This window comes from Rattus norvegicus, chromosome 10 (genome assembly GCF_021556685.1).
Source record: "Rattus norvegicus strain SHRSP/BbbUtx chromosome 10, alternate assembly SHRSP_T2T, whole genome shotgun sequence".
In the NCBI taxonomy this organism is placed as follows: domain Eukaryota; kingdom Metazoa; phylum Chordata; class Mammalia; order Rodentia; family Muridae; genus Rattus; species Rattus norvegicus.
This window is the reverse complement of record NC_141543.1, coordinates 49,253,960-49,280,940: the sequence shown is the minus strand read 5'-3', so window position 1 is coordinate 49,280,940 and position 26,981 is coordinate 49,253,960. Positions and strand designations below refer to the sequence as shown.

The 26,981-nt window shown below is 41.9% G+C and overlaps 2 pseudogenes; one reads left to right on the top strand and one right to left on the bottom strand.

Annotated features, from left to right (window-relative positions):
* On the bottom strand, window positions 16,858–17,753 carry Or2w26-ps1 (olfactory receptor family 2 subfamily W member 26, pseudogene 1; annotated as a pseudogene).
* On the top strand, window positions 24,000–26,682 carry Or2ak4b-ps1 (olfactory receptor family 2 subfamily AK member 4B, pseudogene 1; annotated as a pseudogene).
* Window positions 26,683–26,981: the final 299 nt, after the last annotated feature.

The window sequence follows — 26,981 nt, the reverse complement described above, 5'->3', positions numbered from 1 at the left end:
CAGTGTATACGGATGGGTCAAAAACAGGGGTGGGAGCATATGTGGTAAACTCCCAAGTATTCTCACAACAATATTTTGAAACCTCACCCCAAGTGGTAGAATGCCTAGTGGTCATGGAGGTCCTTGAAAAATTCCAGGTTCCTCCTATGTGGTTAATGCTGTTAGTATTCTTGAAACCGCCGGTATAATTAAAACCACTAGTAAGGTGGCAGATATTTTTCAAAAAATCCAAATTATCCTATTAAATAGAAGATTCCCTGTATACATTACTCATATACAGGCCCATTCTGGACTCCCTGGCCCAATGAGTTCAGAGAATGATTTGGCTGACAAAGCCACAAAAATGATAGCTGTGGCCCTGGCCTCTCCTCTGGAGGCCGCTAAAGCCTTTCATGGCAATTTCCATGTCACCTCAGAAACTTTACGCCACCGCTTCTCTATAACTAGAAAAGAGGCATGTGATATAGTCACCCAATGCCAACAGTGCTGCCAGTTCCTCCCATTTCCTCACATTGGGGTCAACCGGAGAGGAATACAGCCATTGCAAATCTGGCAAATGGATGTTACTCATAATTCTACTTTTGGAAAATTACAGTGTGCATGTATCTATAGACACATGTTCTGGAATTCTACATGCCACCCCACTTACAGGAGAAAAAAATAACACATGTCATTCAGCACTGCCTTGAAGCATGGAGTGCTTGGGGAAAGCCAAAATGTATAAAAACTGACAATGGCCCCGCCTACACACCTCAAAAACTCCGCCAGTTTTGTGCTCAGATGCAGGTTACCCACCTGACGGGCCTGCCCTACAACCCTCAAGGACAGGGAATCATAGATCGTGCTCATCAGACGCTCAAATCATATTTAGTTAAACAAAAAGGGGGAATTCTGACAGAACTCCCCCCAACACCCCGAGTGGCCACTGCTCTGGCCCTTTTTACCTTAAATTTTTTAAATCTTGATGAAGCTAGACAAACAGCGGCTGAGCGACATTGCTCAGAGCCCAAGAGGACAAAAGAATTAGTCAAATGGAAGGATGTATTGACAAATGAATGGAAAGGCCTGGATCCTGTTTTAATAAGATCCAGGGGAGCTGTCTGTGTTTTTCCACAGGACAATGAAAATCCCATATGGATCCCAGGACGACTTACTCAGAGCATCACAGCAAGTGATCAAGAAGGGACTGGGACTCCTGCACCTCCTCACTCTTCTTCCATGGATGCCAGCAATGGTGCAGGGCAAGCTACGATGGGGAATAATGTTAACCTTTCCACTCCCAATGCCGGTGATGTACCACTAACAGGGATTTAGGGTTGGCCTATTTACCTGAGGATCCACAGGTTGAATGACTAAAAGAAAATAGGACTATTCCCCTTAAGGGCAGCCTTTGTTTTGGCATATTCAACAAAACATCTTTTGGTCTCCCTTGCATTATGTTGCGTAATCAATCTTCTGCTTGGTTAAGGGAGGCCACATGGGGAACTGGTGAGGAGGACATTGTGGCTAACGCCACAGTTCTCTATGGTTGGTGGCCTTACATTAACTCCCCCACCTGCCCTCTCTGTCAACCAAAGTTGGCACCCTTTTGTAGAGGGACCCAGGATGAAGAACTTACTTTGCCTTGGACTGGTTGCCAGTCCCGGGACTCTGCCTGGGCAGTCCAGAATCTTTTTTCCTTCTCCCTTAATTTGGGAGGTGGAGTGAACTTCACCACCATTGATCCTAGACGGTCCAATAATAATCCTTTTGATCAATGGATGCTTTGTAGCGTTAATGGTAGCTGCACTGATCTTACGCCCATGGCGATGCTACTTGGAGGAAAGGGCGAAAAGGGACAGTTATCATTTTCCTGGATGGGGAACATTAAACCTGCTGCCTCTGTCTTGACAGCTACTCATATAAAATATAAACCTCACCAGAGCACGGAGTTTAACCCTGCTCCGGTTTGTGTCTGGCCATCATTTGTGTGGATCATCAGTAATGCCACTGAAGTTTCTGATCTGAACTGTACAGATGGTTCATGCTTTTATGCCCTGTGTTGGGATGCCAGTCAATACCCTATTGCAGTAGTTACCCGCATGCCTCACTTTATCCTGATCCCTGTTGATACCCCGGGGACCATGACCTTATTTAGAGGAAAAAGAGATTTTGGTATTTCTGCAATTATTGTTGGCATTATTGCTACGACAGCAGTTGCTGCCTCAGTTACTGCCTCGGCATTGGCCTTGTCAAATTCAGTACAGACAACCCAAACTATCAATGATTTATCGGCCACTGTCTCTGTGGCTCTGGACAGACAGGCCTCGGCCAATACTCAGATACAGGGAGGCCTTATGCTTGTCAACCAACGTATAGATCTGGTCCAAGAGCAATTAGACATTCTATGGCAACTGGCCCAGCTTGGCTGTGAGCAAAAACTCCCAGACCTTTGTGTCACCTCCATATAATATGACAAATTTACCCGAGCTGCTAATCTGTCTAAGAGTCTTTCACAGCATCTGTTACAGAATTGGACCTCGGAGTCTGAACAGATGCTTCGGGAGCTGAGAGCGGCCATCATTCAAGTAAATTCTACCCAACTGGACCTGTCTTTGATGGAGGGATTGTCGTCCTGGATCACCTCAGCAGTCTCTTATTTCAAGGAATGGGTGGGAGTGGGACTTTTTGGAGTGATCCTGTGCTGTGGATTAGTGTTACTCCTCTGGTTGGTTTGCAAATTGAGATCTCAAACAAGAAAGGACAAAGTAGTGATCGCCCAGGCGCTTGTAGCCCTTGAACAAGGAGTGTCAGCCGATATCTGGTTGACCATGCTCAAGCAATAGGTCGCCGGCTGGACAGCTCTTGCACTCCTAGAACCTCGGTTCATTGCACAGGATTAGAGTGTCCGGTTTGAGCAGCCCATGAGGGATGACGAGCTTAGCATCGCACAGGGAAGTTCTACCAAATACGCTCCCTGGAAGGCATGTCATATTACATGAGGGTTTCTGCCCCAGTTTTCCCTCCCTCGAAAAATGGCAGTGCGACGGGTCGGGAGTGCCCTGGGTCCTAACAACAGCCTAAGGGCATCTCTCTTGTACAGGTTCGCCAACTTTGTGCAAGGATATGACCTCTGTCTTCACCCTCCTATATCTGGGTGTCCTATTTGCTTAAAAAAACAGAAAAGGGGGAGATGTGAGGAGCTGCCCTCACATACTCCATTACAAGATGGCGCCGGCATCCGGCAGGACGCACCTAGTAAAAAGGGCAATACGTAGGCGCCTGGTAACTTCCTTACTCAAAGGGACATGTACGCTTTGGTACGTCATCTGGCATAATTGGAAGCGACCAGTCAGAGAGTGACACGTCCTAGGCGAGGATAGTTTCCTATATAAGGGACGGTTATTCCTCACTCGGGGTCTCCGCATTGAAAGCTTATGCTCTCCCTCTCAAGACGCATTAAAGCTTTTCTGCAGAAGGATCCTGTGTGTGCCGCGTCGTTCTAGCTGGCGAGACATAGTGTGGGACATTGTACAGATCTTTTACTTGCTTGGTTAAAGTCACACCGAGGTACTTTATATTATTTGGGTCTATTATGAAGGGTGTCGTTTCCCTAATTTCTTTCTCGGCTTGTTTCTCTTTTGTGTAGAGGAAGGCTACTGATTTATTTGAGTTAATTTTATACCCAGCCACTTTGCTGAAGTTGTTTATCAGCTTTAGCAGTTCTCTGGTGGAACTTTTGGGATCACTAAAATATACTACCATATCATCTGCATATAGTGATATTTTGACTTCCTCTTTTCCGATCTGTATCCCCTTGACCTCCTTTTGTTGTCTGATTGCTCTGGCTAGAACTTCCAGAACTATATTGAATAAGTAGGGAGAGAGTGGGCAGCCTTGTCTAGTCCCTGATTTTAGTGGGATTGCTTCAAGTTTCTCTCCATTTAGTTTAATGTTAGCAACTGGTTTGCTGTATATGGCTTTTACTATGTTTAGGTATGGGCCCTGAATTCCTATACTCTCCAGGACTTTTATCATGAAGGGGTGTTGAATTTTGTCAAATGCTTTCTCAGCATCTAATGAAATGATCATGTGGTTTTGTTCTTTCAGTTTGTTTATATAATGGATCACGTTGATGGTTTTCTGTATATTAAACCATCCCTGCATGCCTGGGATGAAGCCTACTTGATCATGGTGGATGATTGTTTTGATGTGCTCTTGGATTCGGTTTGCTAGAATTTTATTGAGTATTTTTGCATCAATATTCATAAGGGAAATTGGTCTGAAGTTCTCTTTCTTTGTTGTGTCTTTGTGTGGTTTAGGTATAAGAGTAATTGTGGCTTCATAGAAGGAATTAGGTAGTGCTCCCTCTGTTTCAATTTTGTGGAATAGTTTGGATAATATTGGTATGAGGTCTATGAAGGTCTGATAGAATTCTGCACTAAACCCGTCTGGACCTCGGCTCTTTTTGGTTGGGAGACCTTTAATGACGGCTTCTATTTCCTTAGGAGTTATGGGGTTGTTTAACTGGTTTATCTGTTCCTGATTTAACTTCGGTACCTGGTATCTGTCTAGGAAATTGTCCATTTCCTGAAGATTTTCAAGTTTTGTTGAATATAGGCTTTTATAGTAAGATCTGATGATTTTTTGAATTTCCTCTGAATCTGTAGTCATGTCTCCCTTTTCATTTCTGATTTTGTTAATTTGGACACACTCTCTGTGTCCTCTCGTTAGTCTGGCTAAGGGTATATCTATCTTGTTGATTTTCTCAAAGAACCAACTTTTGGTTCTGTTGATTCTTTCTATGGTTCTTTTTGTATCTACTTGGTTGATTTCAGCTCTGAGTTTGATTTTTTCCTGCCTTCTACTCCTCCTGGGTGTATTTGCTTATTTTTGTTCTAGAATGTTTAGGTGTGTTGTCAAGCTGCTGACATATGCTCTTTCCTGTTTCTTTCTGCAGGCACTTAGCGCTATGAGTTTTCCTCTTAGCACAGCTTTCATTGTGTCCCATAAGTTTGGGTATGTTGTACCTTCATTTTCATTAAATTCTAAAAAGTCTTTAATTTCTTTCTTTATTTCTTCCTTGACCAGGTTATCATTGAGTAGAGCATTGTTCAATTTCCACGTGTATGTGGGCATTCTTCCCTTATTGTTATTGAAGACCAGCTTTTGGCCGTGGTGGTCTGACAGCACACATGGGATTATTTCTATCTTTCTGTACTTGTTGAGGCCCGTTTTTTGACCAATTATATGGTCAATTTTGGAGAAAGTACCATGAGGAGCTGAGAAGAAGGTATATCCTTTTGCTTTACGATAGAATGTTCTATAAATATCTGTTAAGTCCATTTGGCTCATGACTTCTCTTAATCTGTCTATGTCTCTGTTTAATTTCTGTTTCCATGATCTGTCCATTGATGAGAGTGGGGTGTTGAAATCTCCTACTATTATTGTGTGAGGTGCAATGTGTGTTTTGAGCTTTAGTAAGGTTTCTTTTACGTATGTAGGTGCCCTTGATTTGGGGCATAGATATTTAGGATTGAGAGTTCATCTTGGTGGATTTTTCCTTTGATGAATATGAAGTGTCCTTTCTTATCTTTTTTGATGACTTTTAGTTGAAAATTGATTTTATTTGATATCAGAATGGGTACTCCATCTTGCTTCTTCTGACCATTTGCTTGGAAAGTTGTTTTCCAGCCTTTCACTCTGAGGTAGTGTCTGTCTTTGTCTCTGAGGTGTGTTTCCTGTAGGCAGCAGAATGCAGGGTCCTCATTGTGTATCCAGTTTGTTAATCTATGTCTTTTTATTGGGGAGTTGAGACCATTGATGTTGAGAGATATTAAGGAATAGTGATTATTGCTTCTTGTTATATTCATATTTGGATGTGAGGTTATGTTTGTGTCCTTCTCTTCGTTTTGTTGCCAAGAAGATTAATTTCTTGCTTTTTCTAGGGTATAGCTTGCCTCTTTATGTTGGGCTTTACCATTTATTATCCTTTGTAGTGCTGGATTTGTAGAAAGATATTGTGTAAATTTGGTTTTGTCATGGAATATCTTGGTTTCTCCATCTATGTTAATTGAGAGTTTTGCTGGATACAGTAACCTGGGCTGGCATTCATGGTCTCTTAGGGTCTGTATGACATCTGTCCAGGATCTTCTGGCTTTCATTGTTTCTGGCGAAAAGTCCGGTGTGATTCTGATAGGTCTGCCTTTATATGTTACTTGACCTTTTTCCCTTACTGCTTTTAATATTCTTTCTTTATTTTGTGCATTTGGTGTTTTGACTATTATGTGACAGGAGGAGTTTCTTTTCTGGTCCAATCTATTTGGAGTTCTGTAGGCTTCTTGTATGCCTATGGGTATCTCTTTCTTTAGGTTAGGGAAGTTTTCTTCTATGATTTTGTTGAAGATATTTACTGGTCCTTTGAGCTGGGAGTCTTCACTCTCTTCTATACCTATTATCCTTAGGTTTGATCTTCTCATTGAGTCCTGGATTTCCTGTATGTTTTGGACCAGTAGCTTTTTCCGCTTTACATTATCTTTGACAGTTGAGTCAATGATTTCTATGGAATCTTCTGCTCCTGAGATTCTCTCTTCCATCTCTAGTATTCTGTTGGTGAAGCTCGTGTCTACAGCTCCTTGTCTCTTCTTTTGGTTTTCTATATCCAGGGTTGTTTTCATGCGTTCTTTCTTGATTACTTCTATTTCCATTTTTAATTCCTTCAACTGTTTGATTGTGTTTTCCTGGAATTCTTTCAGGGATTTTTGTGACTCCTCTCTATGGGCTTCTACTTGTTTATTTATGTTTTCCTGGAATTCTTTCAGGGATTTTTGCGATTCCTCTCTGTAGGCTTCTACTTGTTCTCTAAGGGAGTTCTTCATGTCTTTCTTGAAGTCCTCCAGCATCATGATCAAATATGATTTTGAAACTAGATCTTGCTTTTCTGGTGTGTTTGGATATTCCGTGTTTGCTTTGGTGGGAGAACTGTGCTCTGATGATGCCATGTAGTCTTGGTTTCTGTTGCTTGGGTTCTTGCGCTTGCCTCTCGCCATCAGATTATCTCTAGTGTTACTTTGTTCTGCTATTTCTGACAGTGGCTAGACTGTCCTATAAGCCTGTGTTTCAGGAGTGCTGTAGACCTGTTTTCCTGTTTCCTTTCAGCCAGTTATGGGGACAGAGTGTTCTGCTTTTGGGCGTGTAGTTTTTCCTATCTACAGGTCTTCAGCTGTTCCTGTGGGACTGTGTCTTGAGTTCACCAGGCAGGTCTCTTGCAGCAGATAAGTTGGTCTTACCTGTGGTCCCGAGGCTCAAGTTTGTTCCTGGGGTGTTGCTTATGAGCTCTCCGTGGTGGCAGCAACCAGGAAGATCTGTGCTGCCCTTTCTGGGAGCTTCCGTGCACCAGGGTTCCAGATGGCGTTTTGTGTTCTCCTCTGGAATCAATAATGTGTGCAGAGTGCAGTCTCTTCTGGTTTCCCAGGCATGTCTGCCTCTCTGAAGGTTTAGCTCTCCCTCCCACGGGATTTGGGTGCAGAGAACTGTTTATCTGGTTGGTCCCTTCAGGTTCCCGCGGTGTCTCAGACGCAGGGGACCTTCTGCTCCTGGGCCCTCCTCTACGGGAACCCAGAGGCCATATACAGTTTCCTCTTGGGCCAGGGATGTGAGCAGGGGTGGGTAGTGTTGGTGGTCTCTTCTGCTCTGCAGTCTCAGGAGTGGCCACCTGACCAGGCGGTGAGGGCTCTCTCCCATGGGGTTTGGGAGCAGAGAGCTGTGGCGGGCAGGGATCCTCCGGTTTGGGACTCCTGCTAAATACCGGAAGTGTCCGGTCCTAGAGAAATTTTGCCTTTGTGTGTCCTGAGTTCACCAGGCAGGTCGCTTGCAGCAGAAAAGTTGGTCTTACCTGTGGTCCCGAGGCTCAAGTTTGCTCATGGGGTGTTGCTTATGAGCTCTCCGCGGCCGCAGCAACCAGGCTCTATTTATTCTTTAAATACTCTTGATAGCTTTATAATTTCGTGATAATCTTATTTGGAAAATAAATGTTTTTTACAGGAATAAAATTTTTCTGAGGAGGAGAGACATAGCATAGAACCACTTTTTGAAATATAATAGCTTCCTTAAGAGCTGTGGCTCATCTTTTATTCTTTTTTATTGGATATTTTAGATTTACATTTTAAATGTTATCCCCTTTTCTGGTTACTCACCCATAAACCTGGTATGCCACCCCCTCACCCACTTCTTCTATGACGATGTTCCCCACACATCTACCCACTCCTTCCCTCCTCCATGCCATGGAATTCTGCTACACTGGGGGTTCAAGCTTTGGCAGGACCAAGGGCTTCTTCCACTGGTGTCCAACAAGGCTGTCCTCTGCTGTATATGCAGCTGGAGTCATGGGTCTATCCATATGTACTCTTTGGATGATGGTTTAATCCCTGGTATCCCTGGTTGGTAGGTATTATTGTTCTTATGCTGTTGCAAACCCCTTCAGATCCTTCAATCATTTTTCTAACTCCTCCAATGGGGATCCTGTTCTCAGTTCAATGGTTGGCTGTAACCGTCCACCTCTGTATTTGACATGCTCTGCCAGAGTCTCTCAAGAGACAGGTATATCAGGCTACTGTCAGCATGCACTTCTTGGCATCAGCAATATGTCTGGTTTTGGTGTCTGTATGTATATGGACAGGATCCCCAGGTGGGGCAGTCTCTGGATGACCTTTCCTTCAGCCTCTGCTCCAAACTTTGTTTCTGTATTTCCTCCTATAATATTTTTGTTCTCCTTTCTAAGAAGGATTGAAGCATCCACACTTTGCTCATCCTTCTTAAGCTTCATGTGGTCTGTGGATTGTATCTTGGGTAATTCAAGTTTTTGGGCTAATATACACTTATCCAATTATCAGTGAGTGCATACGGTGTGGGTGGGTTTTTTGTTTTGTTTTGTTTTGTTTTTACCTCATTTAGGATGCTATTTTCCAGTTCCATCCATTTGCCTAAGTAATACATGACGTAATTTATTTTCATAGCTGATTGGTACTCCATTTTGTAAATGTATCACATTTTCTGTATCCATTCCTCTGTTGAAGGGCTTCTGCGTTCTTTCCAGCCTTTGGCTATTATAAATAAGGCTGCTATGAATATAGTGCAGTGTGTGTCCTTGTTATATGTTGGAGCATTTGGGGGGTATATGCCCAGGAGCAGTATAGCTGGGTCCTCAGGTTGTGCAATGTTCAATTTTCTGAGGAACCTCCAGATGGATTTCCTGAGTGGTTGTACCAGTTTTCTATCTCACCAAAAAAGGAGGAGTATTCCTCTTTCTCCACATCCTCACCAGCATCTGTTGTCACATGAGATGTTCTTCTTAGCCATTCTGACTGTTGTGAGGTGGAACTGCAGGGTTGTTTTGATTTGCATTTCCCTGATGGTAAAGAAGTTGAATATTTCTTTAGGTACTTCTCAGCAATTCAGTATTCCTCAATCCTTTGTAGAGCTCTCTACCCCATTTTTTAATAGGGTTATTTGACTCTCTGGTGTCTAACTTCTTGAGTTCTATATATATATATATATATATATATATATATATATATATATATATATATATATATATATATATATATTGGATATTAGCCCTCTATCAGATGTAGCATTGGTAAAGATCTTTGCCCAATCTGTTGGTTGCCATTTTGTTGTAATGACAGTATCCTTTGCCTTACAGAAGCTTTGCAGTTTTACCAAGTCCCATTTGTTGATTCTTGATCTTAGAGCATAAGTCATTGGTGTTCTGTTCAGGAAAATTTCCCCGGTGCCATGTATTCAAGGGTCTTCCCCACTTTTTATTCTATTAGTTTGAGTATATCTGGTTTTAGGTGGAGGTCCTTCATCCACTTGGACTTGAGCTTTGTACAGGGCAATAAGTGATTTATTTGCATTCTTCTACATGCTGACCACCAGTTCAACCAGCACCATTTGTTGAAAAAATGCTACCTTTTTTTCCTAATTAATGGTTTTAGCTCCTTTGTCAAAGATTAAGTGACCATAGGTGTGTGGGTTCATTTCTGGGTCTTCAATTCTATTCCATTGATCTGCCTGGTTGTCTCTGTACAAATACCATACAGTTTTTTTAAATCATGATTGCTCTGTAATACAGCTTGAGGCCAGGGATGTTGATTCCCCCAGAAGTGTTTTATTGTTGAGAATAGTTTTTGTTATCCTGGATTTTTAGTTATTTCAAATGAATTTGCAAATTGCTCTTTTTTAACTTTATGAAGAAGTGAGTTAGAATTTTGATGGGGATTGTATTGAATCTGTAGATTGCTTTTGGCAAAATGGCCATTTTTACTGTATTAATCCTGCCAATCCATGAGCATAAAAGATCGTTCCATCATCTGAGATCTTCTTCAATTTCTTTCTCTAGAGACTTGAAGCTCTTATCATGCAGATCTTTTACTTGCTTGGTTAGAGTCACATCGAGGTCTTTTATATTATTTGTGACTGTTTAAAAGGTTGTCATTCATCTACTTCTTTCTTGGCCTGTTTATCCTTGGAGTAGAGGAAGGCTACTGATTTGTTTGCATCGATTTTATATCCAGCCACTTTGCTGCAGGTGTTTATCAGGTTAAGTAGTTCTCTGGTGGAACTTTTGGGGTCATTTAAGTATACTATCACATCATCTGCAAATAGTGATATTTTGAATTCTTCCTTTCCAATTTGTATCCCTTTGACTTCTTTTTCTTGTCTGATTGCACTGGCTAGGACTTTGTTTACTTTATTGGATAGATCGGGAGAGAGTGGGCAGGTTTGTCTGGTCCCTGATTTTAGTGGGATTGCTTTGGGTTTCCACTTAGTTTGATGTTGGATACTGATTTGCTGTATATTGTTTTTTACTATATTTAGGTAAGGGCCTTGAATTCCTGATCTTTCCAAGACTTTTTACCATGAAGGGGTATTGAATTTTGTCAAATGCTTTCTCAGCATCTAATGTGATGATCATGTGTTTTTTTTTCTTTGAATTTGTTTATATAGTGGATTACGTTGATGAATTTCCATGTATTGAACCATCCCTACATCCCTGGAATGAAGCCTACTTGATCATGATGAATGGTCGTTTTGATGTGTTCTTGAATTCAGTTTGTGAGAATTTTATTGTGTATTTTTACACCAATATTCATAAGGGAAATTGGTCTGAAGTTCTCTTGTTTCTTGGGTCTTTGTGTGGTTTAGGTGTAAGCATAATTGTGGCTTCACAGAATAAACTGGGTAGTTTTCCTCCTGTTTCTATTTTGTGAAATAGTTTGGATGGTATTGTCATTGGGTTTTGATACTCTCTCTGTGCCCTATGCTTAGTATGGCTAAGGGTTTATCTATCTTGTTGACTTTCTCAAACAGCCATCTCCTGGTTTTGTTGACTTTTTGTATAGTTCTTTTTGTTTCTACTTGGTTGATTTCAGCCCTGATTTAGATTATTTCCTGACATCTACTTTCTTGAGTGTATTTGCTTCTTTTTGTTCTAGAGCTTTTAGGTGTGCTGTCAAGCTGCTAATGTATGCTGTCTCCAGTTTCTTTTTGGAGGCACTCAGAGCTATGTGCTTTCCTCTTAGCACTGGTTTCATTGTGTCCCATAAGTTTGTATATGTTGTGCTTTAATTTTCATTAAATTCTAAAACGTCTTTAATTTCTTTCTTTCTTTCTTCTTTGACAAAGTTATCATTGAGCAGAGCATTGTTCAACTTTCATGTATATGTGGGCTTTCTGTTGTATTTGTTGTTATTGAAAACCAGCCATAGTTCATGGTGATCTGATAGGCTGCATGGGATTATTTCATTCTTGTATCTTTTGAGGCCTGTTTTCTTTCTTTCTTTCTTTCTTTCTTTCTTTCTTTCTTTCTTTCTTTCACCTATTTTATGGTCAATTTTTGAGAAGATGCTATGAAGTTCTGAGAAGGTATATTCTTCTGTTTTAGGATGAAATGTTTTATTGATATCTGTTAAATCCATTTGGTTTATAACTTCTGTTAGTTTCACAGTGTCTCTGTTTAGTTTCTGTTTCCATGACCTGTCCATTGCTGAGAGTGGGGTGTTGAAGACTCCCACTATCATTGTTTGAAGTGCAATGTGTGCTTTGAGCTTTAGTATGGTTTTTTTATGAATGAAAGTACCCTTGCATTAAGAACATATATATTCAGGATTATGAGTTCATTTTGGTAGATTTTTCCTTTGATGAATATGGTGTCCTTCCTTATCCTTTTTGATAACTTTAGTGGAAAGTTGTTTTTATTCAATATTAGACTGGCTACTCCAGCTTGTTTCTTGGGAACATTTGCTTGTAAAATTGTTTTCTAGTGGTTTACTCTGATATAGTGCCCTTTTTGTCACTGAGGTGTATTTCCTGCATGCGGCAAAAGGCTGGGTCCTCTTTACATATACACTCTGTTATTCTCTGTCTTTTTATTGGGGAATTGAGCCCATTGATGTTGAGAGATATTAGGGGCCAGGGATTTTTTGTTTCCTGTTTTTTTGTTGTTAGAGATGGAATTATGTTTCTTTGGCTATCTTCTTTTGAGTTAGTTGACATTACATTACTTTCTTGCTCTTTCTAGGATGTAGTTTCCCTCCTGTGTTGGAATTTTCCATCTATTATCCTTTGTAGGGCTGGATTTGTGGAAAGATACTGTGTAAATTTGGTTTTGTCATGGAATATCTTGGTTTATTCATCTGTGTTAATTGAGGTTTTGCTGGATATAGTAGCCTGGGATGGCATTTGTGTTCTCTTAGTGTCTGTATGGCATCTGTCCAGGATCTTCTGACTTTCATAGTCTCTGGTGAGAAGTCTGGTGTAATTTTGATAGGTCTGCCTTTATATGTTACTTGACCTTTTCCCCTTACTGCTTTTAATATTCTTTCTTTGTTTTGTGCATTTGGTGTTTTGACTATTATGTAATGGGAGGGATTTCTTTTCTTGTCCAATGTATTTGGAGTGAGTTCTGTAGGCTTCTTGTATGTTTGCATCTTGTATGTGGGCATCTCTTTCTTTAGGTTAGGGAAGTTTTCTTCTATGATTTTGTTGAAGCTATTTACTGGCCCTTTAAGTTGGGAATCTTCACTCTCTCCTATACCTATTATCCTTAGGTTTGATCTTCTTATTGTGTCTTGGATTTCCTGGATGTTTTGGGTTAGGAGCAATATGCATTTTGCATTTTCTTTTCTTTTTTTTCCATCAGATTTTTAATTTGCATTTCAAAATGTTATCCCTTTCTTGGTTTCCTGTCCATAAACCCCCTATTCCATCCTCCCTCTCTCTTCTTCTATGAGGGTTTTTCCCCTCCCCAAACACCCACCCCTTACTGCCTCCCCACACTGACATTCACTTACATTCTGGGGTCCAGCATTGGTAGGACTAAGGGCTTCTCCTCCCATTGGTGCCCAACAAGGCCATCCTCTGCTACATATACAACTGAAGCCATGGGTTTGTCCATATGTACTCTTTGGGTAGTGGTTTAGTCCCTGGGAGCTCTGCTTGGTTGGTTTTGTTGTTCTTATGGGGTTGCAAGCCTCTTTAGCTCCTTGAATTATTTCTCTAACTCCTCCAATGGGGATCTTGTTCTTAGTTCTGGTTGGCTGCTAGTATTCTCCTCTGTGTTTGTCAGTCTCTCTTCTATCTCTTGTATTCTGTTGGTAATGTTTGTGTCTATGACTCCTGATCTCCTTCCTAGGTTTACCATCACCAGTGTTGTCTACCTTTGTGTTATTTTTTTATTTTTTCTATTTCCATTTTTAGATCCTGGATTGTTTTGTTCAATTCCTTCCCCTGGTTTGGTGTTTTTTCTTGTAATTCTTTAAGGAATTATTGTGTTTCCTCTTTAAGGGCTTCTACTTGTTTACCTGCGTCGTCCTGTATGTCTTTAAGAGAGTTATTTATGTCCTTCTTAAAGTCTGCTAACATCATCATGAGTTGTGGTTTTAAATAAAAATCTTGCTTTTCTGGTGTGTTGGGGGTATCCAGAGCATGCTGTCATTAGGCCACTGTATTCTGATGATGCCAAGTGGCCTTGGTTTCTGTTACTTAGTTTCTTGCCCTTGCCTCTCACCATCTAATTATCTCTCATATTATCTGATCTTGCTGTCTCTGACAGTGTCTTGACTCTCATGTAAGGCTGTGTGTCAGCACTCCTGGGTATCCCAGCAGGACCTGGGTATAGAGAGCTGTGGCACAGGGTCAGCTCAGGGTACAGGCAGAAACTGGACGGATCCTGTGCTTGTTGGTTCCTGTGTCCTGAGTTCTCCAGGTGGGTCCATTTGAGCAGAAGTGGTGGTCTTACTTGTGCTCTACAGATCGTCCACATGTCTGAGAATCCAGTTTTCTCCCCAGAGGATCTGAGTACAGAGAGCTGTGGCACAGGGTCAGCTCTGGGCACAGGCAGAAACCAGAAGGATCTCCTCTTTTCTTTAAAAGTTGACAAATGTTATTTGCAATACTGAGAGTCTGTATTTTTAGAGAGGCATGATGACATACATTGTAATCTCAGGACTTGGGAGGCAAAAGTGGAAAGGTCAGAAGCTCAGTGCCATTCTCCACTACACAGTGGGGTTGAACCCATCCTGGGCTACATGAGACCTTGCCTCAGAATAAATGAACTTATGGGTAAACAAATGCCAAAGGAAAGTAGCATACTTATGAGTTTGATTTTGAAAGGTGAATATAACTCTAACTTGCTGTCTTGCAGCAGAGACTGGTATCAGTTGGTGCATGCGTGCTCCATTTCTCCATTATGGTATAGAAGCTACATACATGTGTACCATTCTATGTATTTTTAAAAATGTATTTGTATGGCTGTTTTGCTTGTATTTGTGACTGTGTATCACTTTCATGTCTTATACCTGCAGGCCAGAAGAGGGCATCAAATCCCTTGCAACTGGAGCTATACACCATTGGGGATAACTATTTGGGTGCTGCGAACTGAATCCAAGTCTTCTGCAAGGATAGTAAGTGCTGTCAACTGTTGAGGTATCTCTCTATTCTCCCTCCCTCTTTTTTTGGAGGGAGGGTCTTGTGTGTGCTGGGCTGGTTTTGAACTCATTATGGAACTGGTTGACCCCCTGCCTCCACCTCTCCAGTGATAGGAAGACAGGCATTTATTACCAAATTAGATCTGCACATGCTAACTGAGCTACATATCTGGTCTCTGCATGGGCCTTCGTCACAAACAGCTGACTCACTAAGATGCTTGAGGCCCCTGGTATGACTATGTCATTTGCAAACCACACCAACACAATCTACTTTGTCCATGACATAAATAGTGATATATATTTGTGTTCTGCCATATGCATTTGTAAATCTCAGGCCCCCACAGATTTCATTGTTCATACCTCCAAAGAGAAACTGGCAAAGCACATGGAAAGGTTTCCTTTGAGTTCATTTCCCCAAAGACTGAAAGAACAGAGAAAAGTGGCAAAAAAGAAACAACCAAAATGAAACAAGATATAAAAGAAAAGGTTTTGTTCTCAGTGAAGATCATGTTGGGCTTTCTTACCACACTTCACACCCCCAATCTACCTCATGTCATGGCTCAGCTTCTCCCACACTTTAGCTAGTAACCACTTCCTACAATGTAGAAAGGAAACAGAAGCAGCCAAGAAAGCAAGGCACAATCCCCACAAATGCAAATACCCCCCCACACCTCTTACATCCTTTTCTTTATGTCTTAAGGGTCTGCACTTGTAAATACTGGATATTGAGCACATTCCCCTCATAGGCCCCCATTTTCCCTTTTCTCTCCCCTTGCTGAGTAACCTCTGTGTTTGGACCTTTAACCTGTAGCATCCACTGCATCCCTCACAAGAAGCAGGAAGAGATCTGGGAATCATGATTTGCATTATGGAACTTATTTATCTCTTTATTGTCCTGCATTTGTACTCAGAGATCCCACTCTCCAGCCTTGCACACAAGACCCCCCTCTCTGGTAGTTGCAACTCTCTCAGAGTATTCCTATTTTCTCTGTCTTCTAAAGTGTCCAAGATCATTCTGGAATGAAGAAACATCAACTTCCCTGCTACAAGAGAGGTGTCTGTGGTTTTTTTTTTGTTTTATCACACAAATAAAAAGCCACCTCAAATCTGTCCCCTGGATATACCTGTTAGGCCTTCCCTATCCCATGGTTACCCCCTTAATGTCTCTTTATGTCATGTATTGTTGAGTGGCACCTTTATCCTTGATATTCATAGTCACCAGCATGCACAGCAGCAAACTCCCACTCAAGTTGTCTTCTGACCTCCACACATGAGCCAAGGCATGTGCACCCCAATAAATAAACAACTGTGGTTATAAAGAAAGTTTTATCCATAATGCTGTTGTATGAAGAAGTGGAAAAGTAGTCCCATTGTGCTAAGGAAAGATCTTGTGGTAGACTATAGTGAAGGCTGAGTGAAAGAAAGCTCTTGTTCATATTGGCAGGCTTTTGCCTGGAGTATACATCCCAGGTCTTCATGCCATGCTGCCGATGAAGGCTAAATGCTCAGAGAGTCTGTGTCAAGGAAATCCCATTCCTCTCAGACTATTACTAAATGTCATTCCCAGACTGACTTAAGAACACAGTACAGTCCTCATTTCTAGCCTTCCTCATCAGTATGTGTAGGCATTTGAGCATTAGGAATGGTCAGCAGATCTGACATCAGTACACATGGCTTTAGCATCCTGGAACTCACACAATCCTTCACAATTCTCACATAAGAAAACAAAGTGGACCAGAAGTTGGTAACAAATTCTGCTTCAATTCAGAGAGGTGTTAGTGATATTGAACATGGCTAACCAACCCATATTTTGTAAGGTTTTACCCTTTGAGCAGTCTTAGCTTTGCCCTTAATTATAATTTCTTTGTTAAACTTACATTTCCTCAAATCAGCCTCCTAAGCGCCCCTTCACTTCCTTGTTCCTTAGCGTGTAGATCAGATGGTTGAGGAAAGAGGTCACAATGTTTTAGAAGAGGGTGAGGAATTTGCCTTGGTCCTGGGAGGAGCTGTTCCCTGGCTGCATGAACATCCAGATGATATTTCCGTAGAAGGGCAAGACTATGAAAGTCACAGGTGTAGAAGATTTTGTGCCTTCCTGAGGACAACTGCATACAAGACACAACCCTCATGATTTAGAAATAAGAAAACAAGATGAACCCCAGATGGGACAGCACAATGCCTATTTCCAGGAGGAAAGTAAAGCCTTCAACAACAGTTGTGCTGGTACAGGCCATCTTGATGAGGGCTGGCATTTCACAGAAAAAGTGGTCTACTCTGAAATACCCATAATGAGGCAACCACAAGGTCCTTGGGGACATAATCAAAAAGTTGACCACACCATACCTGAAGCAAGAGACACTAAAATTCTACAGAGCCTTGGACTTATGAAGATGATGTAGTGTGGGAGCTTGCAGACTTCCACAAAGTGGTCATAGACCATGACAGCCAGCAGCAGGCACTCCACACACCCCAGGCCTAGGAACAGGACTAGCTGCAGAGCACAACCCATGTAGCTGATGGTCTTGTCCGGCCCGCTGAGGTTATAGAGCCGCTGTGGGATGGAGCTACTGGTGTAGGTGAGGTCCAGAAAGAACTGAGGAAGAAGTACATGGGGGTGTGCAGGTGCAGGTCCAGCCTGGACACCAGGATGATGGTGCTGTTGCCTAGCAGGATCAAAAGATAGGCAGACAGGATGATGGTGAAGTGGACCCTCTCCAGCTGGGGCCAGTCAGTGAAGCCTATAAAGACGAAATGGCTGAAGGTGCTGTCGTTCACTGCGCCCATCTCTACTGCACATGGGGAAGAGGAAAAAACAAAGGAATAAATAAATTAATTAATAATTCATAATTAATTACTAATGATACTTAAATTTCTGGTAAAATGACCCATATGTGCATAGTTTACAGGTTACTTATAGAAGTACATACAACAGTTCTCACTAGATGATCGGGAATCCTGTCAAAACAACACAAAACCTGAAAATAAGTTTTCAACGAATAAAAATATTGGCCAAAATTAAACCCAAAAGCATTTTGTGGATAAAAAGAGCAGACTAAGCTTGCAAACAATATGCTCGGGCTGTCTTCTGAAGCAAGGGCTCTGCGTGTGTGTGTTTGGATAAAGTCTCAGGGTGTTCAGGAATATACTATTATTCAAGGTTGGCTTCAGATTTATGGAAAACAATCTACTCCTTCCGTATCTTTTGGAGATGAAAATACATTTCCCAATTTGAGGAAATCAGTATACTTTTAACTCTTTGGAACACATTATTGCTATTGTGATAGCCAAACATGGTTCACCTCATGCCAGGCGTCCACCTTGTAACTGCTAGCTATTTCTTTCTGACCCGAGTCCCTGAGAGATAAGATCTCGCTCATCCTGACTCAGAGACCCCTCCACCCAATAATGGATAGCTGTGACTACTTAACTTGTTATGATTTGACTGATTGCTTTTTGTGGCTTCTGTAACTTGCTTATTAGGATACCCAAAGATTGTTTGGCGGTCACTTCACTTGGTAGAACACGGCAGTATTGCTTGCTTGCACAGATAGTGAAGCTCTCGTGCTTTCCCCTTTAAACATCCTTCCCTCACCTCATTTCTCAGAGCAGTCTCAAGTCTGGCTCAGAGATTGTTCATCGTGCTAGCAAATAATCAATAGATCTTTTAATTAATTAATAAATTAACATCCAACACACTGATCCTTCCCTCACAGAATCCCCCTGTTACACCAAGTCTTTGCCAGTTTTGGCACATTCTCTCCCACTGAGGCCAGACAAGGCAGCCATGAAGACCAAGTAGCATGTGTCTGCTACATATGTGCTGGAGGCTCCATACATCACAAGTATGTTCTTTGGTTGATGGTTTAGAGTCTGAGAGCTTCCAGTGGACCAGGTTTGTTGACTATGTTGGTTGTCCTATGGGGCTCCCATCTACTTCAGTGCCTTCAGTCTGTTTGCCCACTCTTTCAGAAGTGTCCCCAACCTCCATCTAAAGTTTGGCTGTGGGTATCTGGATCTGTTTCAGTCTGCTACTGGTAGAGCCTCTCAGAGAACAGATTTGCTAGGCTCCAGGTTGCAGGTAGAACAGAGTATCACGAATAGTGTCAGGGATTGCTGCTTACCCATGGGGTGGGTTTCTAGTTGGGCCAGTTATTGGTTGATCACTCCTTCAGTCTCTGCTTCAACCCTGCATTTCCTTTAGACATGATAAATTTCAGGTTGAGAGTGTTTTAGGTGAGTTGCTGTCCCTATCCTTCCACTGGGGGTCATTCCTGGCTACAGCAAGTAGCTTCCTCAGATTCTATGTCCCCACCGTTAGGCCAGGTTCACTTGTACTGGCTCCTGGAAGCCTCCACTATCCCAGGTCTCTGGGACTACTTCCTAGGGATTTCTATGCACACACCGTAACTGCAGATTTCCATTCATTCTCCTGGCCCTCAGGGCCTATCTCCAGTCTCTCCCTGTACCTTATCCTGTCTTCCAAGTCCTCTTCCCCCACCTCTTCCACACATTTTCCTCCCTCCCTCTACCTCCCATGACTATTTTGTTTCCCCTTCTAAGTGTGATTCAAGCATCCTTGCTTGTGCTTTGCTTCTTGTCTAACTTGTTTGTGTCTGTGGGGTGTATCATGGGTAGTCTGTACTTTGTGACTTATATCTGCTTATCAGTGAGAATGTACCATGCATGTCCTTTTGTAGTCTGGGTTACCTCACTTAGGAAGATATTTTCTAGTTCCATCCATTTACTTCATGATGTCCTTGTTTTTAATATCTGAATAATATTTCAAATGAAACACATTTTCTGTAATCATTAATTAGTTGAGAGACATCTGGGTTATTTCCAGTTTCTGGCTGCTATGAACATGGTGGAGCACTTGTCCCAGGGTTATGATGGAGCACCTTTTGGGTATATGCCCTGGAGAAGTATAGCTCAGTCTTCAGATAGAACTATTTCCAATTTTCTGAGAAACTGCCACTTTATTTCAAGAGTGGTTGTACAAGTTTGCAATCCCACTAGCAGGGGAATAGTATTCATCTTTCTCCACATCCTCTCCAGTATGTGCTGTCCTTTGAGGTTTTAATCTTAGACATTCTGATTGGTGCAAGGTGGAATCTGAGGTCCATTTGCATTTGCATTTCCCTGATGACTAAGGTCTTTGAACATTTCTTTAAGTGCTTCTTTGCCATTCACCATTCTTCTGTTGAGAATTACCTGTTTAGCCCTGTACCCCATTTTCATATTGCATTATTTGATTTTTTGAGACTAACTTCTTGAGTTCTTTATATGTTTTGAATATTGTGAGCACCAGTCATCCTCCTGTCTCTCACAGCTAGGAGCTGGGGTACAGGTATTAACAAGACACCAGGCTAGGTACATGGGTGTTGAGACACCATTGTGGATATTGTGATTGCCCTCACTCTGCTGAGCCACCTCACCGGTCCATGGTTTTATTACTGAATATTATCTACTATAGCACTGCCAGGCCCCTTCTGCAATCCCTAGGGCTTCTCACATGGGTTGAGGAAATCTTCAGAATGTACCTGACTTTGTTTTCTGCTTCTTAATATCCCAAACTGTGTATTGGTTTTATTTATTTATTTATTTATTTATTTATTTATTTATTTATTTATTTATTTATTACAATCTAGATGTATCTTCACCATAGATTTCCTACCCAAACCCTTGGTTTGCATTCACTGAAAATGAAGATTCCTGCCACGGGCACTGTTGTAAAGTGTTGAATATTGCATTTACTGAGAACCTAGGACTCAGCTGTCCTCAGAGGTTGAACCCACATAGGCTTCCTTTGGATCCCAACTCCAGTTGTCACTTAGTCCATGCCTCTGCTTCTTTTCATTTTCCACATGAGGAAGGGTCACTGATGCCACCTCAGTGTGCAAGAACATTAATCCCATTCAATCTTACTGCAACTCCCTTTGATTAAAAAAACTTGGTTTTACCAGGGAGAGATTAAATGGGCACTTAGAAATAGGCCAATTCATTCTTCATGAGATACAATGTAGTATCAGCACTGGGGAATCTGGGAAGATTGAGTCTACTTCAGTTATCAAGACGGTTTTCAGGGATAGATGGAATACTGGAATATGCCAAAGCCTTGGTTATTTGACTCCTAAAATATCATACAGTTGCTTTGGGTTATCTATATATTTCAGTTCATTGCTTATGAGCAACTGTGTGTATCTCATTTTCAAACTTCCAATTGTGACTGTTACTAATTTGAACAAAAATTTGAGGAACACTCCTCCATTGCTGGTGGGTTTGCAGACTGGTCCAACCATTCTGGAAATCAGTCTGGAGGTTCCTCAGAAAATTGGACATTGAACTACCTGAGGACCCAGCTATACCTCTCTTGGGCATATACCCAAAAGATGCCCCAACATATAACAGAGACACATGCTCCACTATGTTCATAGCAGCCTTATTTATAATAGCCAGAAGCTGGAAAGAACCCAGATGCCCTTCAAGAGAGGAATGGATACAGAAAATGTGGTACATCTACACAATGGAATTCTACTCAGCTATCAAAAACAATGACTTCATGAAATTCATAGGCAAATGGATGGAACGGGAAAATAAAATCCTGAATGAGGTAACCCAATCACAGAAAAGCACACATGGTATGCACTCATTGATGGGTGGCTATTAGCCTAAATGCTTGAATTACCCTAGGTGCACAGAACACATGAAACTCAAGAAGGATGACCAAAATGTGAATGCTTCACTCCTTCTTTAAAAGGGGAACAAGAATACCCTTGGCAGGGAATAAGGAGGCAAAGTTTAGAACAGAGGCAGAAGGAACACCCATTCAGAGCCTGCCCCACATGTGGTCCATACATATACAGCCACCAAACTAGATAAGATGGATGAAGCAAAGAAGTGCAGGCTGACAGGAACTGGATGTAGATCTCTCCTGAGAGACATAGCCAGACTATGGCAAATACATAGGTGACTGCCAGCAGCAAATCACTGAACTGAGAATGGGACCCCCATTGAAGGAATCAGAGAAAGGACTGAAAGAGCTTGAAGGGGCTTGAGACCCCATATGAACAACAATGCCAACCAACCAGAGCTTCCAGGGACTAAACCACTACCCAAAGACTATACATGGATTGACCCTGGGCTCCAACTGCATAGGTAGCAATGAATAGCCTAGTATAGGCACCAGTGGAAGGGGAAGCCCTTGGTTCTGCCAAGACTGAACCCCCAGTGAATGGGATTGTTGGGGGGAGGGTGGTAATGGGGGGTGGGGAGGGGAACAGCCATATAGAAGGGGAGGAGGAGAGGTTAGGGGGATGTTGGCCTGGAAACTGGGAAAGGTAATAACAATTGAAATGTATATAAGGAATACCCAATTTAATAAAGATGGAGGAAAAAAAGAAACTCTAAACCTACTGTTTGAAACCTTGATGATAAGGCTGGAGAGATGGCCCTTCCAGAGATCCTGAGTTAAATTCTCATCATTTACATGAGGGTCCACAAAATTTGTAACTGGGGGCTGATGCCCTTTACTGGTGTGTACATGTTCAGACAAAAACCTCATGTGAAAAAGTACATACATAAATAAATATTTTCTTAAAAAATTTGAGCAATAATTTTGAATACTATTTTAAATTCTTTTCTAAAATGGAATCCAGACACCAGCTCTAATGAGGCACATATTCTGTACAGTGTATTTAATTGTGGATGAGAGTCTAGTTTTCCCAGAAGGGATGAGACAGAACTCCCATGAGTTTCAAACTTCATCAGGTAGCCAGGTCCTTGGAGAGATGCAAAGCATTTACCAAGATGAGAAAAATGTCAGTGTTTTTACTTCACACCTACTTCCCACTCAAATTTTTAGTGCTGACTGAAGGTCTGTTTATGTAAGGCAAAAGCAACAACTTCTAAATTCACATAATAGGCATAGATCCTAAAATATGGTTGGGATTAGAGGCCATGAGAGTATAGACTTTTGACATTAGAAGATTTCCTCTGGTGAATTCCTTACTCAGAGCACATCACCATTCTTTTCTATGTGTTTGGTATAAAATGATCACAAATATTACAATTTCATCTAAAAGGTCATCGAGGAAGGCATAGGTGTAATATTTTGTAACTGTCTGTCAGTGGGGGTGAACTGTCAGGCAGTCTGTTTCCCTGTAAACTTTCTAGATAGAAGACTTTCTGCAACAAAGAGACTGTATAGATCACAGTCATTACTGAATGGGTTTTCCTAGGATACGACACAAAACCCATATCCTTAGACATCTGAAGGAAAGTGCCCATTGCTCTCTGCCATGTGCAAGGTTCAGGTGTGTGGGGACAAGAAGGTTGGTTCCCAGCTCATTCCTTCAGCTGCCAAGGAGCTCTGAAGTCAGTGAAGTGCTGAAGTGAAGAGAACTGAGTGAGAATGGGTGAGAAGACACAACTCATCACACCCTGCTGGCTCAGGTAGATCTAACTGGCATCACCATTTACAGCACACTGCATCCTTTTCTTGTTGGCTCCTGTTCTGATTTTGATTCACTCCAGGCTAGAATCAGTTCTAGATATTGCTTTGAAAACATGTGCATTGTGAAAGTGTGAGCAGCCAAGTCACTCAGACTCCACAGACTGTAACCGTCTCACAGTTTTAGGGATGAGAGCTGGGGTTCAATGTTCCTGCATGGGAGCACAGGAATGGTAGTCTAGGAAATCCTCCCTCTGAAGGAGCAGGACCTGGCAGAGTCACAGGGTTCCTTCTTGGGGTATGGATACACTTCTTTTTGTTTTGATTTCAGTTTTTAAAACTAAAGTTCTTCTGTAATTATATTTCACCAAATTCCTGATATGCATGAGATTCTATTGCATTTGTAAAATACAATAACTATTTGTCTCTTACATGGTACATTTAATTCTACTGTTCACTCGAATTTTTTTTATCTTTCCCTACGAGAAAATTGCTATTTGCATGTTTCTAGTTGTACCATTGGTTTAGGACCTGGGTGCACTGGTGAGTTACTGTACATGGTTAAACCTTTGCATGGTAGAATGACTGACACATTCATGTTTAAATTCATACTAAATATGCAGGTGAGTGGTGAAGACCTGTGTGCCCGGTGAGGCTGTGAGAAAAGCAGTGCTGTAGTGGAGACATCTCCAAGCTGCTGTTTATTAGGTTGACAGTGGACCCCTTGCTGAGTTGTGATGGTCAGGAAAAATGCTGAATTACCTCACTTGCTCTGTAAGGTCTGGGATTGACTAATGGTGAATCACATGGACAGGACTATGTGTGTGTGAGCTCATGCTGCTGTCTTAGCTGTGACCTCACAGGCAGATAGTTCTGTAACTGGGGGGCAGGATGCTGCAATGTACTTAGTATGATTATAAGTGTAATGTTAGTCACTGTTTCTCAGTGTTTTTTAAAATTCATTTTGATTGTAATTTATTAATCATTGAGGTAGGGTGTGTTGACTTCTTACCTGGTAATCTTCAGGTAGCTAATTTATTCTCTGTTGAGTTCAAGTAATCCATGTAGGACTAGGGATTTATTTCAGGGTTTGCCTGCCCTGCATCAAGCCTCTGTTTGATCCAATATTTCATAATGTGAGTGCGATGGTGCAATCGTGTAAATCTAACTCATGGGAGACAGAGGCAGGATGATAACAAGATTGTGATTTTGTGCTTGGCTTCATGGTGTCGAATATCAGCCAGAGAAAATTGGGTCAAAAAATTTAAATGAGTCTTTTTTTCAGACATTCATCTGTTAAAAGGTGTTTGTGGCATGATATTATCATGTAGGGCTCAAGGTGTTCCTGTTGCTTTGGGCTTCTCGAGACACCCCACCTGACACAAGGGAAAGATCTACTTCTGAAACATGCTCTATATAAAATGACCTGAAACTCAAGCAAATGGCTTCTGGAGGGGAGGAGATTTCAGGATCTGCTGCTGCTATTGCCGCCGCTGCTGCTGCTTCTGCTTCTGCTGCTTCTGCTGCTGTTGCTGCTGCTACTTCTAATGTGTTTTTTCCTAAGAGGTGGAGAAACCTGACTACATAATTTTCAACATTTCATCAAACCTGTGTCCTCATTTATGAAGGGAAGAGAATGGCAAACGTGGCTTGTCTAGCTCCAGAGATTTAGAATACACAGGAGCTGAGGGGCTCAGTGTGACTGACATTCCTGATCATCCAAGGTCAGAGCACACACAACATCATGTTGCAGGACAATCATACCAGCACTCAGGAAGAAGAGGCAATAGAATTACAGGTTCAAGACAACTGTAGGGTACACATAAGATCCTATCCAGTCTGGGTCACAGAAGAAAACCTTGTATCATTAAAGAAGGTCCAATGTAGACATTTCTAATTGCAAGCATAGTTTGATCCCCAGAAAAACACAAACACACACACACACACACACACACACACACACACACACACACAGACACAGACACAGACACACAGACACATACACACACTCTCTCTCTACATCTATCTATCTGTCTGTCTGTCTGTCTGTCTGTCTGTATGTATGTATGTATGTATGTATGTATTATATATAACTGATTCATCTTGTTCTTAGAATCATGGACCCAGGAAATGTTGTCAAGTGTTTATTAGAAACATGAAACTGCAGTAAGGGAAAAAGGTCAAGTAACATATAAAGGCAGACCTATCAGAATCACACCAGACTTTTCGCCAGAAACTATGAAGGCCAGAAGATCCTGGACAGATGTCATACAGACCCTAAGAGAACACAAATGCCAGCCCAGGTTACTGTATCCTGCAAAAGTCTCAATTAACATAGATGGAGAAACCAAGATATTCCATGACAACACCAAATTTACACAATATCTTTCTACAAATCCAGCACTACAAAGGATAATAAAGGGTAAAGCCCAACATAAGGAGGCAAGCTATACCCTAGAAGAAGCAAGAAACTAATCGTCTTGGCAACAAAACAAAGAGAAGAAAAGCACACAAACCTAACCTCACATCCAAATATGAATATAACAGGAAGCAATAATCACTATTCCTTAATATCTCTCAACATCAATGGCTAACTTCTTGTCAGACACCAAGACCATTTCCTTTCTGGGATGTGCCATCCAAGCCTCTGTGTTTCTGACCCTGGGTGGGTCTGAAGCCCTCCTGCTGGGTTTCATGTCCTATGACAGGTATATAGCCATCTGCCAGCCCTTGCACTACCCTGTGCTCATGAACAGGAAGATCTGCTGCTGTATGGTTGCCAGTGCCTGGAGCAGCAGCTCCATCAATGCTTTTGTGCATACAGTGTATGTATTTCAACTTCCGTTCTGTGGATCTAGGATTGTTAACCACTTTTTCTGTGAGGTTCCATCTCTCCTGCCACTGGTGTGCGAAGACACATCCCAATATGAGCATACAGTCCTCCTGAGTGGCCTTGTTTTTCTGCTGATACCCTTCCTGGCCATCCTAGCTTCCTATGCTCGGGTGTTGGTTGTTGTATTACAGATGGGTTCAGGGAAGGGACAGAGTAGAGCAGTGTCCACCTGCTCCTCCAACCTGACTGTGGCCAGTCTGTTCTATGTCACTGCTCTCTACACCTACACACAGCCACACTCCTTGCATTCTCCTGGGAGGGACAAAGTGGTGGCTGTGCTCTACTCTATCATCACCCCTGTTCTGAACCCATTCATCTACAGCCTGAGGAACAAGGATGTCATGGGGGCCCTGAGGAGACAAATGGGATGATGCATATAGACACTGAAAGTGGGTCTTTGGGTCACTTTGTGGACTGATCTAAAGGCTGATCTTGACACTCTCTGGAACAATTTCAGGATGGATGTTCTGATGGAAGCTCATCTGACTGTCTCACTGACTGAACAAGAGCATGCAACTTTACCCATACATTGTCACACTCAGTTGACGGTGTGAATCTGAATGTTGGCTGTGAGGGACCTAGAAGGGTTTTGTCCCTGGCTCTGTCATCTTTGACTGTACATCATCCTGAGTTGGCTTTTCACAGAACTTTACCTTCTGCCCTGACACAG